A 17,629-nucleotide genomic window follows, 5' to 3' on the forward strand; every position below is an offset into this window, starting at 1 on the left:
AAGGTATGTACTCATTGAAAAAACTTATCAAGCGTCTTGATCTATCTCTATAGATCTTGATGCTCAATATCTAAGCAGCTTCACCGAGGTCTTTCTTTGAAAAACTCCTTTCAAACACTCCTTTATGCTTTGCAGAATAATTCTACATTATTTCCAATCAACAATATGTCATTCACATATACTTATCAGAAATGTTGTAGTGCTCCCACTCACTTTTTTGTAAATACAGGCTTCACCGCAAGTCTGTATAAAACTATATGCTTTGACCAACTTATCAAAGCGTATATTCCAACTCCGAGATGCTTGCACCAGTCCATAGATGGATCGCTGGAGCTTGCATATTTTGTTAGCACTTTTAGGATTGAAAAAACCTCCTGGTTGCATCATATAAAACTCTTCTTTAATAAATCCATTAAGGAATGCAGTTTTGTTTATCCATTTGCCATATTTCATAAAATGCGGCAATTGTTAACATGATTCAGACAGACTTAAGCATAGATACGAGTGAGAAAATCTCATCGTAGTCAACACCTTGAACTTTGTCAAAAAAACTTTTTCCGACAAGTCTAGCTTTGTAGATAGTAATACTACTATCAGCGTCCGTCTTCCTCTTGAAGATCCATTTATTTTTTATGGCTTGCCGATCATCGGGCAAGTCAACCAAAGTCCACACTTTGTTCTCATACATGGATTTCATCTCAGATTTCATGGCCTCAAGCCATTTCGCAGAATTTGGGCTCATCATCGCTTCCTCATAGTTCGTAAGTTCATCATGGTCTAGTAACATGACTTCCAGAACAGGATTACCGTACCACCCTGGTGCGGATCGTACTCTGGTTGACCTACGAGGTTCGGTAGTAACTTGATCTGAAGTTACATGATCATCATCATTAGCTTCCTCACTAATTGGTGTAGGAGTCACAGGAATAGATTTCTGTGATGAACTACTTTCCAATAAGGGAGCAGGTACAGTTACCTCATCAAGTTCTACTTTCCTCCCACTCACTTCTTTCGAGAGAAACTCCTTCTCTAGAAAGGATCCATTCTTAGCAACGAATATCTTGCCTTCGGATCTGTGATAGAAGGTGTACCCAACTGTCTCCTTTGGGTATCCTATGAAGACACATTTCTCCGATTTGGGTTTGATCTTATCAGGATGAAATTTTTTCACATAAGCATCGCAACCCCAAACTTTAAGAAACGACAACTTTGGTTTCTTGCCAAACCACAGTTCATAAGATGTCGTCTCAACGGATTTAGATGGTACCCTATTTAACGTGAACGCAGCTGTCTCTAATGCATAACCCCAAAACGATAGTGGTAGATCAGTAAGAGACATCATATATTGCACCATATCTAATAAAGTACGGTTACGATGTTCGGACACACCATTACACTGTGGTGTTCCTGGTGGCGTGAGTAGTGAAACTATTTCACATTGTTTTAACTGAAGGCCAAACTCGTAACTCAAATACTCTTCTCTACGATCAGATCGTAGAAACTTTATTTTTCTTGTTACGATGATTTTCCACTTCACTCTGAAATTATATGAACTTTTCAAATGTTTCAGACTTATGTTTCATTAAGTAGATATACCCATATCTGCTCAAACCATCTGTGAAGGTGAGAAAATAACGATATCCGCCATGAGCCTCAATATTCATTGGACCACATACATCTGTATGTATGACTTCCAACAAATCTGTTGCTCTCTCCATAGTTCCGGAGAACGGCGTTTTAGTCATCTTGCCCATGAGGCATGGTTCGCAAGCATCAAGTGATTCATAATCAACTGATTCCAAAATCCCATCAGTATGGAGTTTCTTCATGCGCTTTACACCAATATGACCTAAATGGCAGTGCCACAAATAAGTTGCACTATCATTATTAACTTTGCATGTTTTGGCTTCATTATTATGAATATGTGTATCACTACGATCGAGATCCAACAAACCATTTTATTAGGTGTATGACCATAGAAGGTTTTATTCATGTAAACAGAACAACAATTATTCTCTAATTTAAATGAATAACCGTATTGCAACAAACATGATCAAATCATATTCATGCTCAACGTAAACACCAAATAACACTTATTTAGTTTCAACACTAATCCCGAAAGTATAGGGAGTGTGCGATGATGATCATATCAATCTTGGAACTACTTCCAACACACATCGTCACCTCGCCTTTTACTAGTCTCTGTTTATTCTGCAACTCCCGTTTCGAGTTACTACTCTTAGCAACTGAACCAGTATCAAATATCGAGGGGTTGCTATAAACACTAGTAAAGTACACATCAATAACATGTATATCCAATATACCTTTGTTCACTTTGCCATCCTTCTTATCCACCAAATAGTTGGGGTAGTTCCGCTTCCAGTGACCAATCCCTTTGCAGTAGAAGCACTTAGTCTCAGGCTTAGGATCAGACTTAGGCTTCTTCACTTGAGCAGCAACTTGCTTGCCATTCTTCTTGAAGTTCCCCTTTTTTCCCTTTGCCCTTTTCTTGAAACTAGTGGTCTCGTCAACCACCAACACTTGATGTTTTTCTTGATTTCTACCTTCGTCGATTTCAGCATCATGAAGAGCTCAGGAATTACTTTCGTCATCCCTTGCATACTATAGTTCATCACGAAGTTCTACTAACTTGGTGATGGTGACTAGAGAATTCTGTCAATCACTATTTTATCTGGAAGATTAACTCCCACTTGATTCAAGCGATTGTAGTACCCAGACAATCTGAGCACATGCTCACTGCTTGAGCTATGCTCCTCCATCTTTTAGCTATAGAACTTGTTGGAGACTTCATATCTCTCAACTCGGGTATTTGCTTGAAATATTTAACTTCAACTCCTGGAACATCTCATATGGTCCATGATGTTCAAAACATCTTTGAAGTCCCGATTCTAAGCCGTTAAGCATGGTGCACTAAACTATCAAGTAGTCATCATATTGAGCTAGCAAAAACGTTCATAACTTCTGCATCTGCTCCTGCAATAGGTCTGTCACCTAGCGGTGCATCAAGGACATAATTCTTATGTGCAGCAATGAGGATAATCCTCAGATCACGGATCCAATCCTCATCTTTGCTACTAACATTTTTCAACATAATTTTCTCTAGGAACATATCAAAATCAACACAGGGAAGCAACAACGCGAGCTATTGATCTACAACCTAATTTGCAAAAAAATACTATCAGGACTAAGTTCATGATAAATTTAAGTTCAATTAATCATATTACTTAAGAACTCCCACTTAGATAGACATCCCTCTAATCATCTAAGTGATTACGTGATCCAAATCAACTAAACCATGTCCGATCATCACGTGAGATGGAGTAGTTTCAATGGTGAACATCACTATGTTGAACATATCTACTATATGATTCACGCTCGACCTTTCGGTCTACGTGTTCCAAGGCCATATCTGCATATGCTAGGCTCGTCAAGTTTAACCTGAGTATTCCGCGTGTGCAACTGTTTTGCACCCGTTGTATTTGAACGTAGAGCCTATCACACCCGAAAATCACGTGGTGTCTCAGCACGAAGAACTTTCGCAACGGTGCATACTCAGGGAGAACACTTTTATCTTGAAATTTTAGTGAGAGATCATCTTATAATGCTACCGTCAATCAAAGCAAGATAAGATGCCTAAAAGATAAACATCACATGCAATCAATATAAGTGATATGATATGGCCATCATCATCTTGTGCTTGTGATCTCCATCTCCGAAGCACCGTCATGATCACCATCGTCACCGGCGCGACACCTTGATCTCCATCGTAGCATCGTTGTCGTCTCGCCAACTATTGCTTTTACGACTATCGCTACCGCTTAGTGATAAAGTAAAACAATTACATGGCGATTGCATTTCATACAATAAAGCGACAACCATATGGCTCCTGCCAGTTGCCGATAACTCGGTTACAAAACATGATCATCTCATACAATAAAATATAGCATCATGTCTTGACCATATCACATCACAACATGCCCTGCAAAAACAAGTTAGACGTCCTCTACTTTGTTGTTGCTAGTTTTACGTGGCTGCTACGGGCTTAGCAAGAACCGTTCTTACCTACGCATCAAAACCACAACGATAGTTTGTCAAGTTGGTGCTGTTTTAACCTTCGCAAGGACCGGGCTTAGCCACACTCGGTTCAACTAAAGTGAGAGAGACAGACACCCGCCAGTCACCTTTAAGCAACGAGTGCTCGCAACGGTGAAACCAGTCTCGCGTAAGCGTACGCGTAATGTCGGTCCGGGCCGCTTCATCTCACAATACCGCCGAACCAAAGTATGACATGCTGGTAAGCAGTATAACTTATATCGCCCACAACTCACTTGTGTTCTACTCGTGCATATAACATCAACGCATAAAACCAGGCTCGGATGCCACTGTTGGGGAACGTAGTAATTTCAAAAAAATTCCTACGCACACGCAAGATCATGGTGATGCATAGCAACGAGAGGGGAGAGTGTTGTCTACGTACCCTCATAGACCGAAAGCGGAAGCGTTAACACAACGTGGTTGATGTAGTCGTATGTCTTCACGATCCAGCCGATCAAGTACCGAACGTACGGCACCTCCGAGTTCAGCACACGTTCAGCTCGATGACGTCCCTCGAACTCCGATCCAGCTGAGTGTTGAGGGAGAGTTTTGTCAGCACGACGGCGTGGTGACAATGATGATGTTCTACCGACGCAGGGCTTCGCCTAAGCACCGCTACGATATTATCGAGGTGTAATATGGTGGAGAGGGGCACCACACACGGCTAAGAGATCAATAGATCAATTGTTGTGTCTCTGGGGTGCCCCCGTGCCCCCGTATATAAAGGAGCAAGGGGGAGGCGGCCGGCCAAGGAGGAGGGCGCGCCAAGGGGGGAGTCCTACTCCCACCGGGAGTAGGACTCCTCCTTTCCTTGTTGGAATAGGAGAAGGGAAGGGAGAAGGAGAAAGAGGGAAGGGAGCGCCCCCTCCCTAGTCCAATTCGGACTAGTCCATGGGAGGGGTGCGGCCACCCTTTGGGGTCTTTCTCTCCTTTCCCGTATGGCCCATTAAGGCCCAATACGAATTCCCGTAACTCTCCGGTACTCCAAAAATACCCGAATCACTCGGAACCTTTCCGAAGTCCGAATATAGTCGTCCAATATATCGATCTTTACGTCTCGGCCATTTCGAGACTCCTCGTCATGTCCCCGATCTCATCCGGGACTCCGAACTCCTTCGGTACATCAAAACACATAAACTGATAATATAACCGTCATCGTAACGTTAAGCGTGCGGACCCTACGGGTTCGAGAACTATGTAGACATGACCGATACACCTCTCCGGTCAATAACCAATAGCGGAACCTGGATGCTCATATTGGCTCCCACATATTCTACGAAGATCTTTGTCGGTCAGACCGCATAACAACATACGTTGTTCCCTTTGTCATCGGTATATTACTTGCCCGAGATTCGATCGTCGGTATCTTAATACCTAGTTCAATTTCGTTACCGGCAAGTCTCTTTACTCGTTCCGTAATACATCATCCCGCAACTAACTCATTAGTTACAACGCTTGCAAGGCTTATAGTGATGTGCATTACTGAGTGGGCCAAGAGATACCTCTCCGACAATCGGAGTGACAAAACCTAATCTCGAAATACGCCAACCCAACAAGTACCTTTGGAGACACCTATAGAGCACCTTTATAATCACCTAGTTACGTTGTGACATTTGGTAGCACACAAAGTGTTCCTCCGGTAAACGGGAGTTGCATAATCTCATAGTCACAGGAACATGTATAAGTCATGAAGAAAGCAATAGCAACATACTAAACGATCGAGTTCTAAGCTAACAGAATGGGTCAAGTCAATCACATCATTCTCCTAATGATATGATCCCGTTAATCAAATGACAACTCATGTCTATGGCTAGGAAACATAACCATCTTTGATCAACGAGCTAGTCAAGTAGAGGCATACTAGTGACACTCTGTTTGTCTATGTATTCACACATGTATCATGTTTCCGGTTAATACAATTCTAGCATGAATAATAAACATTTATCATGATATAAGGAAATAAATAATAAATTTATTATTGCCTCTAGGGCATATTTCCTTCAGTTTTATCCTTAGTAGCAACGATACATACGTGTCAGTTCCCTTTCTGTCACTGGAATCAAGCACCGTAAGATTGAACCCACTACAAAGCATCTCTTCCCATTGCAAATAGATCAAGTTGGCCCAAAAAAACAAAAATATCGGAGAAGAAATACGAGGCTATAAGAGAGCATGCATAAAAGAGATCAAAGAAACTCAAATACTTTCATGGATATAAAAAGATATATCTGATAATAAACTCAAAGTTCATCGATCCCAACAAACACACCGCAAAAGAGTTACATCATATGGTTCTCCAAGAGACCATTGTATTGAGAATTCAGAGAGAGATAGCCATCTAGCTACTAACTACGGACCCGGAGGTCTACAAAGAACTACTCACGCATCATCGGAGAGGCACCAATGGAGGTGGTGAACCCCATCCGAGATGGTGTCTAGATTGGATCTGGTGGTTCTGGACTCTGCGGTGGCTGGATGAATATTTCATCGACGTGTCTAGGGTTTTTGGAATATTGGGGTATTTATAGAGCAAAGAGGCGGTCCGGGGGGCACCCGAGGTGGGCACAACCCACCAGGGCGCGCCTGGGCCTCCTGGCGTGCCCTGGTGGGTTGTGCCTCCCTCGGGGCACCCCCCCAGGCACAGCCAGGGCCCGTTGTGTTCCTTCTGGCCCATAAAAATTCTCCGTTATGTTTCGTGGCATTTGGAATCCGTCTGATATTGATTTTCTGCGATGTAAAAAACATGGAAAAAACAGCAACTGGCACTATGTCAATAGTTTAGTACCAAAAATGATATAAAATGACTATAAAATGATTATAAAACATCCAAGATTGATAATATAACAGCATGGAACAATCAAAAATTATAGATACATTGGAGACGTATCAGCATCCGCAAGCTTAACTCCTACTCGTCCTCGGGTAGGGAAGTGATAAAAACAGAATTTTTGATGTGAAATGCTGCCTATCATGTCATATCATATTTTCTTTTCTTTATAGCATGGACATTTGGACTTTTATATTGTTCAAAGCAATAGTCTAGTTTTGACATGATAATTTAAATACTCAAGCATATCAACAAGCAACCATGTCTTTCAAAATATCAACGCTAAAATAAGTTATCCCTAGCCCATCATGCTCAACCATTGATCCATTCAAGAAACACACTCGCATATTAGTTACACCTAATACTTAAGTACGATCATATTGCCTCCTAGTTGGTGCTTTTGTAAGAGAAGATGGAGACTCAAAAATAAAAATTGCATAAAGTAAAAGAAAGGCCCTTCGCAAAGGGAAGTAGGGATTTGTAGAGGTGTCAGAGCTCAAAGAAAAAAACTTAGAGGTAAAAACATTTTGGGAGGTGTATCCATCCCACCAACGAAAACGACTTAGAGTTCCCAACACTTTCCATGCTAGATATATCATAGGCGGTTCCCAAATAGAAAATAAATATTATTCCTTTTTCAACCATACTTTCACTTTCCATGGCTAGCCGTATCCACGGTTGCCCTCCATACCAACACTTTCCAAGGAATTTATTATTTGACAACATAAAGTAAATTCATTTTTCATTTCGGGACTCGGCATCCCTAATACCTATGCCTTACTCTCGTGCAATGACAAGTGAATAAACACTCATCTTGAGAATAACACATCTAGCATGGAAAATATTAGCCACCCCTCACCGCTCCGAGAGCGAAACAAACACACAAAAGAGGAGTTTATTTTGAAAATTAGAGATGGCACATACAAATTTGCTTAGAACGGCAAAAGAATACCGCATATAGGTAGATATAGTGGACTCATGGGGCAAAACTGGTTTAAAGGTTTTTGGATGCACAAGTAGAGATCATACTTAGTGCAAAATGAAGGCTAGCAAAAGATTGAGAAGCGACCAACCAAGAAACGAATAATCTCATAAGCAAGTTAAGCATAAATAACACCGAATAATGCACCACAAGTAGGATATAATTTCATTGCATGACTATTGACTTTCGTGCTTGCATAGGGAATCACAAACCTTAACACCAATATTCTTACTAAAGCATAATTACTCATCAACATAACTCACATATCACATCATCATATCTCAAAACTATTACTAAGAATCAAGTTTATTTTGTCCAATGATCTTCATGAAAGTTTTTATTATATCCTTCTTGGATATCTATCACTTTGGGACTAATTTTCATGTGTTGCTTTTCATAAGCTCAAACAAATATAAGTGAAGATCATGAGCATAAAATTTCTTTCTTTCTCTCAAATTAATTTAAGTGAAGCAAGAGAGAATTTCTTGAAAATTTTACTAACTCTCAAATAAATCTAAGTGAAGCAAGAGAGCATTTCTTTAAAAATACTAAAGCACACCGTGCTCAAAAAGATATAAGTGAAGCACTAGAGCAAGTCCATAGCTCATAAAAATTTAAGTGAAGCATAGAGAGCAATTCTAACAAGTCATGACATAATTTTGGCTCTCTCAAATAGGTGTGTCCAGCAAGGGATCAAGACTTAAAACACAAAATAAAACAAGTAAAGACTCATATCATACAAGGCGCTCCAAGCAAAACACATATTATGTGACGAATAAAAATAAAGCTTCGAGTAAAATACCGATGGTCGTTAGAAGAAAGAGGGGATGCCACTCGGGGGCATCCCCAAGATTAGTTGGTTGCTCATCTCTGGATAATAGCTTGGGATGTTGGGGCATCCCCAAGCTTAGGCTCTTCTATCCTTTATTCCTTCATCCATCGTAAGATAACCCAAAACTTGAAAACTTCAATCACACAAAACTCAACAAAACCTTCGTGAGATCCGTTAGTGTAAGAAAGCAAATCACTACTATAAGTACTGTACCAAACCAATTCATATTTTGTTTTTGCATTATATCTACTATATTCCAACTTTTCTATGGCAAAAACTCATCAAAGAAAACCATAGAGCCATCAAAATAAGCACACAACGCAAAGAAAACAGAATCTGTCAAAACAGAACAGTCTATAGCAATCTGACTATTTCGAAAATTTCTAGAACTCCAAAAATTCTGAAAAATTAGGACGACCTGAGAAATTTTCATATTAATGTACTGCAATCGGAATTGGTATTTTATCATGCTCTCGTAAAAAATGAGAATTGTTTCTGTGAGCGCAAAAGTTTCTGTTTTTCAGCAAGATCAAACAACTATCACCCAAGAAGATCCTAAAGGCTTTACTTGGCACAAACACTAATTAAAACACAAAAAACACAATCATAACAGTAGCATAATTGTGCTAACACTCAAGAACAGAAAGCAAAAAGAAAAAATAAATTTTATTCATTGAGTTGCCTCCCAACAAGCGCTATAGTTTTACGCCCTTAGCTAGGCATAAAGCAAGGATCTAAGTTTTGTCATCTTTCTTCTTAACTTTCTTAGAGGTTTTTTCATCACGGGGTTTAAACACAACATAAAACATATTATCCATAGAAACCTTAGCGTTCAAAAGTTGGTGTTCATCATAACATTTTTTATTCCCCGCAACAATCCAAGAATAATGTTGATTAACATTATTGAAAACATGTTGGATTATGTCTAAAACGGGGACTTCCTTTTTAAGATTCTCATCAAAGATTTTATTATCCCCAAGAAAATGTCTTAAAGCATAGTCACTATTGTAAAGAATTTCATCTATCACAGTTTTTTCACGATTCATACCATAAAAATCAAAGATTTCCCTAGCTTCCCGTATTATGTAATCAAATTAATTCATAAGGACAAGGGTGGCCAACTTTTTAGCCCTAGGATTCTTTATAACGGGAAGCTCAAAAAACAATATTCGCAAAGTAGGATGGGTACGAATAAATTTACTTTCAAGTTTCAGAACTACTGCTGAAATAGCATCCGCATAAGATCTAGTAGTTTTAAGTATAGGAGCATCATCAAGACTCAAATTTCACACACAATTGAAAAATTCTTGGATACGTTCTTTTCCCATAACATCCAATCTTAGGAGTTAGGCCATCATCTGTTGGTGCCATACCGAAATCACTCATGATTGCAAGCAAAGAATAGATCTGGCGAGAAAAAGGCGAACGAAAAAGAGAGGCGAATAAAACGGTAAATTTTTGTGAAGTGGGGGAGAGGAAAATGAGAGGCAAATGACAAATAATGTAAATTGCAAGGAGATGAGATTTGTGATTAGGAACCTGGTATATGTTGAAGATCCACCCCGGCAATGGCGCCAGAAATTCCTTTTGATGTCGCTTGAAGCTACGTCGGTATTTCCCCAAAGAGGAAGGGATGATGCAGCACAGCGGCAGTAGGTATTTCCCTCAGATATGAAACCAAGGTTATCGAACCAGTAGGAGAACCAAGCAACACAACGTAAACAGCTCCTGCACACAGATAACAAATCCGCACAACCCGACGTGTTAAAGGGGTTGTCATTCCCTTCCGAGGTACGGCGCCTCAAGTAGGCATACGGACGTGAGATAAATTTGTAGTAAATTGATAGATCGAACGCCAAATAAAATATATAATAATAAATTGCAGCAAGGTATTTTTGTATTTTTGGTTTAATAGATCTGAAAATAAATGCAAGGAAAAAGTAGATCGCAAAGGCAAATATATGAGAAAGAGACCTGGGGGTCATAGGTTTCACTACTGGCTTCTCTCGAGAAAAATAGCAAACGGCGGGTGAGCAAATTACTGTTGGGCAATTGATAGAACCTCAAATACTCATGACGATATCCAGGCAATGATCATTATATAGGAATCACGTCCAAGATTAGTAGACCGACTCCTGCCTGCATCTACTACTATTACTCCACACATCGACCGCTATCCAGCATGCATCTAGTGTATTAAGTTCATGGAAAAACGGAGTAATGCAATAAGAACGATGACATGATGTAGACAAGATCTATCTATGTAGAGATAGACCCCATCGTTTTATCCTTAGTAGCAACGATACATACGTGTTGGTTCCCTTTCTGTCACTGGGATCAAGCACCGTAAGATCGAACCCACTACAAAGCACCTCTTCCCATTGCAAGATAAATAGATCAAGTTTGCCAAACAAAACCTAAATGTCGGAGAAGAAATACGAGGCTATAAGAGATCATGCATAAAAGAGATCAAAGAAACTCAAATACTTTCATGGATATAAAAAGATAGATCTAACCATAAACTCAAAGTTCATCGATCCCAACAAACACACCGCAAAAGAGTTACATCATATGGATCTCCAAGAGACCATTGTATTGAGAATTCAAGAGAGAGAGAGAGAGAGATAGCCATCTAGCTACTAACTACGGACCCGAAGGTCTACAACGAACTACTCACGCATCATCGGAGAGGCACCAATGGAGGTGGTGAACCCCATCCGAGATGGTGGCTAGATTGGATCTGGTGGTTCTGGACTCTGCGGCGGCTGGATGAATATTTCGTCGACGTGTCTAGGATTTCTAGAATATTGGGGTATTTATAGAGCAAAGAGGGCGGTCCGGGGGGGGTACCCGAGGTGGGCACAACCCACCAGGGCGCGCCTGGGCCTCCTGGCGCGCCTTGGTGGGTTCTGCCTCCCTCGGGGCACTCCCCCCAGGCGCAGCCAGGGCCCGTTGTGTTCCTTCTGGCCCATAAAAATTCTCCATAAAGTTTCATGGCATTTGGACTCCGTCTGATATTGATTTTTTGCGATGTAGAAAACATGGAAAAAACAGCAACTGCCACTTGGCACTATGTCAATAGGTTAGTACCCAAAAAGATATAAAATGACTATAAAATGATTATAAAACATCCAAGATTCATAATATAACAGCATGGAACAATCAAAAATTATAGATACGTTGGAGACGTATCAAGGTGTGATAACATCAAAACATGTATTAAAAAGAAGACCAAAAGAACTTTATAGCCCAGAATTGGTAATGAATATATATGGCTGGAGTTATAATGTCCATGGTTCAGAAATTATCCGGATTTGAACATTTGAGTTACTAAGATTGTGGCAAAAGACTTATCAGGATAATTAAAAATGAGGGAATAGTAACAAATTTCAGATGAATAAGAGTACACACCTGCTACTACCAGTGCAGTCATGTTTTGTAAGCATGACAAAAAATTAAGGAAAATAAATAGGCAATGATATGAGATGTATGTATCACACGCTCAATAAAGTTAGTAATAGGTAAAAGTGGTTCAGTTACAAGGCACATGGTTGGTGTGATAAGAACAACTTTCAAAAATGACAAAGCTACCAGGGGGAAAGAGGTTGGAGTTATCACCAGGAGGAGGGGATGCCAGCAAAGGGAACATATTGTATGTTATCATCTAGGCTAGCGCCGTACACAATATTTTTAGGGAACACAACAGAAAATATATTCTGGGTACTGAAAGCACAGATGTTCATTTTCATCACAAAAAGCACAGAAGTAGTCTTACATTCATCCATACACACGAAAGCATAGAAAATTCCAAACACATAAATATTGGGAGCACACCCAACCACAAACAAAAGCTATACACTGACATATGTCAATCCACCACTCTTGCTGCCGAAAGCGAAGACGCAAGGTCTTCACTTACCAGAGTTGCGTGGCGGAGCCCAAGCAACCGGTTGCGCATCGATAACTTTCCCTCCCTTCTTGCCCTTGGAGTCAGCAGCAACAGGGGATGCAAGCCCTAGAACCACGACATGGCCAGTAGATGGTGCTGCAGGTGGTACTTGAGCCGATGGCGCCGCTGCCGATGCTTCTGGTGCGGCAGGTGGAACTTGAGCAGATGGCGCCGCCGCCGATGCTTCTGGTGCTGCAGGTGGTAGTTGAGCCGATGGAGCCGCCGCCGATGCTTCTGGTGCCGCAGGTGGAACTTGAGCTGATGCCACCGCCGCTGAAGCATCTAGTGATGGAGGTGCAGCTTCACCCGTAGGAGCCAATGCTGGTGCAGCTTGAACTGTTGGAGATGCTTCAATAGATGGTGGCACTTGTGGATTCGCACCAAAGATGGCATCAAGCCCAAGAGAGCAGCTGGGTGGCGTAAAATCACCATAGGCTATATACACATCGGCGTCTTCTCCAGCTCCAGGGGTGCTCGACTCCAACACAGGGTCAACTACTGCAATAAACACCAAAAGTAACACACAAAATGGAAAAAATTCATCAGATAAACATGAATGGACATTGTATTTGTTAATGTCAGAACATTAACATGAGTTATCATGGCTTAAACAGACAAGTTATCAACAGAAAAAAGTGAAGTTACCAACCTGGGGCCGCAGGATTCTGGGCATCATTCTCTTGACCTTCAGCTATTGTCGTATCAATAGGCATATTGACTCGGGTACCTCCCACAACTTCTTCAATGAAACAAACGGCTGCAGCGGAAAAAGATTAAACACATCGTCAACATAAATCATCACTACATACAAGAAAAAAAGGTGATGGGAGACATAAATAACCTATAGCTTCACCTTCATCATGCCCTACATTGGCAACGACTTCATCTTCACCTTCACCAGCCTCAGCCGCGCTGGCGATATCTTCACCAACAACAGTAACAATGGTCGCTGCAGCGAGCTGATCTACAGGGTCATCAGAAACACCAGCTGATGACGCTGCAACAACATTAGATGCGCCCAAGCTAGCTGCTGCTGCTTTATCAGAAGCTAACGAACCACCCGTCGCATCAAGTACTTCGACCGCGGACGGAGACGTTGCCGTGGGCGATTCATCAAGATGGATAACTTCTGTTGTCTGCGATGATGTTCTCTGCGGCAATGCTGCCCTTAGTCATGGAGAAGATCTGGTCTTGGCGAATTGCACCTTTTTCATAGCGGTTTTATCTTTTGAACGACTGAAATATGGGTACACAAGAGTAGTAGTGAGATTACACATGTTGTTAAACTTAAGTTACCACATGTTACCAACAAAAAAAGTTGTCACATACTTCAGGTGTAAATAACTTCCAGGGAAAAAATTACAAAGTTATCAAGGACTAGCAATATAAAGTTATCAAATGATATGAACAAAAAAACCAGCATTTTGTTTTGTATTACTATAAACAGAAAATAACTTGGTGCAATGAATAAGAATGTACGTGGGAAATGCAAACAAGAAAGGTATGTAAATACCTTTTTCCTGATACACTTGGCGAACCCTTAGCAGCAGCAACTTGTTTCATAGGTGCACTGCATGAAAAAAAAATAACCAAATGTTACAAGCACAAACAGTTACCAAGATTGGTAAGTGTTAATTATCAGGAAGGCATAATCGAGTTATCAATGTTCATCAAAATAAGTTATCAGACAAAAAGAACAAAATTACCAGCGTGTTGGTAGGTGTAAAACCTAACTATAGTTTCAGTGCACATGAAAATAGTATAGAAAAACAACAAAGAACTACTGAACATAAACGAAAGTAAGAGGTGTAGAAAAGAATGTGAATACATTTTTACTGGTGCAATCTCTGAATCCTTAGCAGCAGCAGCTTGTTTGCCAGGTGCCCTGCAAGGGAAAACAAGGTTAATCAGAACAGGAAAAAAAAGAGAGAAGTTGCTAAAAAATATGAGCAAGCTAATTATGGGGATGAAACTACCCAAACTACCATACTCAAACAACTGGATTTACCATGTTGTATCAGGCACAACATTAATAAAAAACCATGGAAGAATCATTCACCTGCGTGGAGCCTCCTTCTGCATGGTGGATAGTGGGACGGCGACGCCATTTTCCTTTTCAGCCACACGTATACCAAGCTCCTGGACCACAACTTTCTTCATAGTTAAATGAGTTTCAGCAACTGACGGTGCATTTGGTGAAGACGGCCTTTGCGATGGGCTGGGGGGCACAACTGGTGAAGTTGGACGGAGCGGCACAGTTGGTGAAGCTGGACGGGGGGTGATGATAGCCTCGGTTTCTTCCGCCTATGGTAAGCCAAAAATTTTAGAAGCTAAGAACCACACCGCTTGACAGAAGATTCAGTGACCGCCTTAGCTTGCGTGTTTGTCAAATCGCGCTAGCTAAGCCCTCCATCACCTGATCCGACTGATGCTGCGTGAGAGGTGCCAGTGAGCATGATCTAAGACTCATTAAGGTTCTCATTGACAGTACGGACAGGCGTGTCTTCAACATTTGGTGTTGTGCTCTCATGAGCTTTGACAGTTGCATCATCCAGATGTGTGGTGTCATCATCAGCTGGCCCGCTGCGCGTAGCTACATTCGCGGTACCACTGCCTGAAGCAACGAAAGGATCCTTACGGCGACGACGAACAACTCGACAATCCATATCATCACCACCATCATCATCATCGGAGTCAGCATCATTACCTCCGTGGTACTCGTCATCACTATCAGAATCATCAGCAATGTTCTTTCCGGGGCTTTCTAATCGCCTGCCTTGTGATGAGCGCATGGTCCTTGCCGTCGTACGAGCAGCAGAAGAAAGAACATCCAATCCAGCGTCTAGCTGACGGGAGGCATCTGAATGGCCCTCATCATCCAAAGCGGTGAATGATTGCACAAGTTCGCCTAGTATGGCAGCCATGGCGGACGTGAATCGAGCAACTATCTGAGTAGATTTGGAAAATTTCTGCTCAATAGAAAAATGCAAAAAAAGAAATAATAAGTTATCACCAAAATGCAACAGAAGTTATCAGGAGTTCACAAAAAAGCACACACATGAACAATACCAAACAAATGTATCGTGTCATTGCAATAAACACATGAATGTATTCATGATTTAACAAACATTCAGTCACCATGAAAAATGAAGTACAATATACGACAAAGCTAAAATAGCACAATTAGATATCAGCAAAAACTTATGTTATCAAATACTTTACAAAAAGAATCATCACAGTAATGCAACCAAGTTATCAAGATATTTGAGAATATATGCTGTCATTAAAAAACAAAACAAAACATGATGGCATGAGTTTCACATCACAAAGTTATCAAGGCATTGTAATAAGAATTATCACAAGGTTGCAACAAAATTATTAGGGACAATTCCATTTCTCCCCCTAACTTGAACCCACACCTGGCATTTACCCCTAATTTTTGAGTATGCTCAAAAATACCCCTCTTCTGTCTGGTACTGTTATAGGAATGCCCTTCCGTGCCATTTCCGTCAGGTCAAAGGGCTTTGACCGTCTCCATGGCGTTTCTTGCACAATTATACCCCTCCTTACAAGTGGGGTCAATCAGAAGAAAAAAAATAAAGCCCTGTCAACAGGGACTAGTCAAATTAGTGTTGGGGGCCCATATGTCATTGTCTCTTTAAGATATTATTACCTGTATTTGTTACTAAGGGCCCATGGGTCAGTGTAATAATTAACAGAGAGGGTTAGGCTAATTAAGCAAGTTTTTAACGATAGTGGTTAAACACCGGCGCGTGCACGAAGGCACGGCGGCGACATACACGAGGATGCCGGCAGTCTAGGTGCTGCAGAGTCATCTGGCGAGGCTGCTGGCCCGAATCCAGACGGAACCTGGGTGGACGGAGAGCGTGGGGTGGCGGGGGACGGGCATCAGTGAGCTCGAGCAGCGGCGACGAGGGTAGTGGGCGGCGGAGCATGGAGCTTGCAGGAAGACGTGCTCGGGGTCGTGCGGCTCCAAAGAAACGACAAGAATGACTTCAGGAAACCCCAAGGAACGCGAGAAATATGGCGTAGAGACCGGGGGCTCACCATGGCCGGAGATCGGCCGCGGCGGCGATGGACCGGAGCCGAGGAAGAAGGAAAGGGGCGCCAGCGATTAGGGCTATCCCGGGCCAACCCCTTCGGCGAGAAGACAAATTTAACTATGGCAAAGATCATGGACGCGATTTTTGAGCTCTGGGAGCCCGTTTGCCACACGCATGAAAGACGACGCCGACGGAGTTGGGGAAGAGAAGAAGTGCGCCGTCGATGCCGAGCCTTGGGGCCTCCCCTCTCTGATTCCTTCCGCCAGGGCAGCTCCCTTGTCGTGGCGAAGCATTATCCCTCTCCAAATGGTTGGCCGTGGGTTGGACCACGACGGCGCCCCGCCATGACCGCGCATCTGTTGAGTAGAGCAACGCTTCCCTTGGCCCCCGAGGGCAGGGCTCATCTCTCTAGGGTGTGGCAGGACGTCGCGGTCTCGCTATGGTCATCTAGGAGCGCTCCATGGCCGCGAGTCTCCGGCGATGGCCGGAGCCCGAGCTCCTCTCTTCCGTTTCCTGTGCGCCGGGAGGTTGAAGGAGGGCGTCAATTTTTTTTCTACTGAATGGCCCCACTTGTAAGGAGGGGCATAATTGTCCAAAAACGCCGTGGAGACGGTCAAAGCCCTTTGACCCGACGGAAACGGCACGGAAGGGCATTCCTATAACAGTACCAGACGGAAGAGGGGTATTTTTGAGCATACTCGAAAATTAGGGGTAAATGCCAGGTGTGGGTTCAAGTTAGGGGGATAAATGGAATTGTCCCAAATTATTATCCTTTATAGAGCATATGCCACATTGGGAAACAAAGAACAATATATTATGGCATTACTTAAGAGTGTAAAGTTGACATCAAAAGAGAGTT

The sequence above is a fragment of the Triticum aestivum genome, chromosome 7D (genome assembly GCF_018294505.1).
Source record: "Triticum aestivum cultivar Chinese Spring chromosome 7D, IWGSC CS RefSeq v2.1, whole genome shotgun sequence".
NCBI classification, from domain to species: Eukaryota; Viridiplantae; Streptophyta; class Magnoliopsida; order Poales; family Poaceae; genus Triticum; species Triticum aestivum.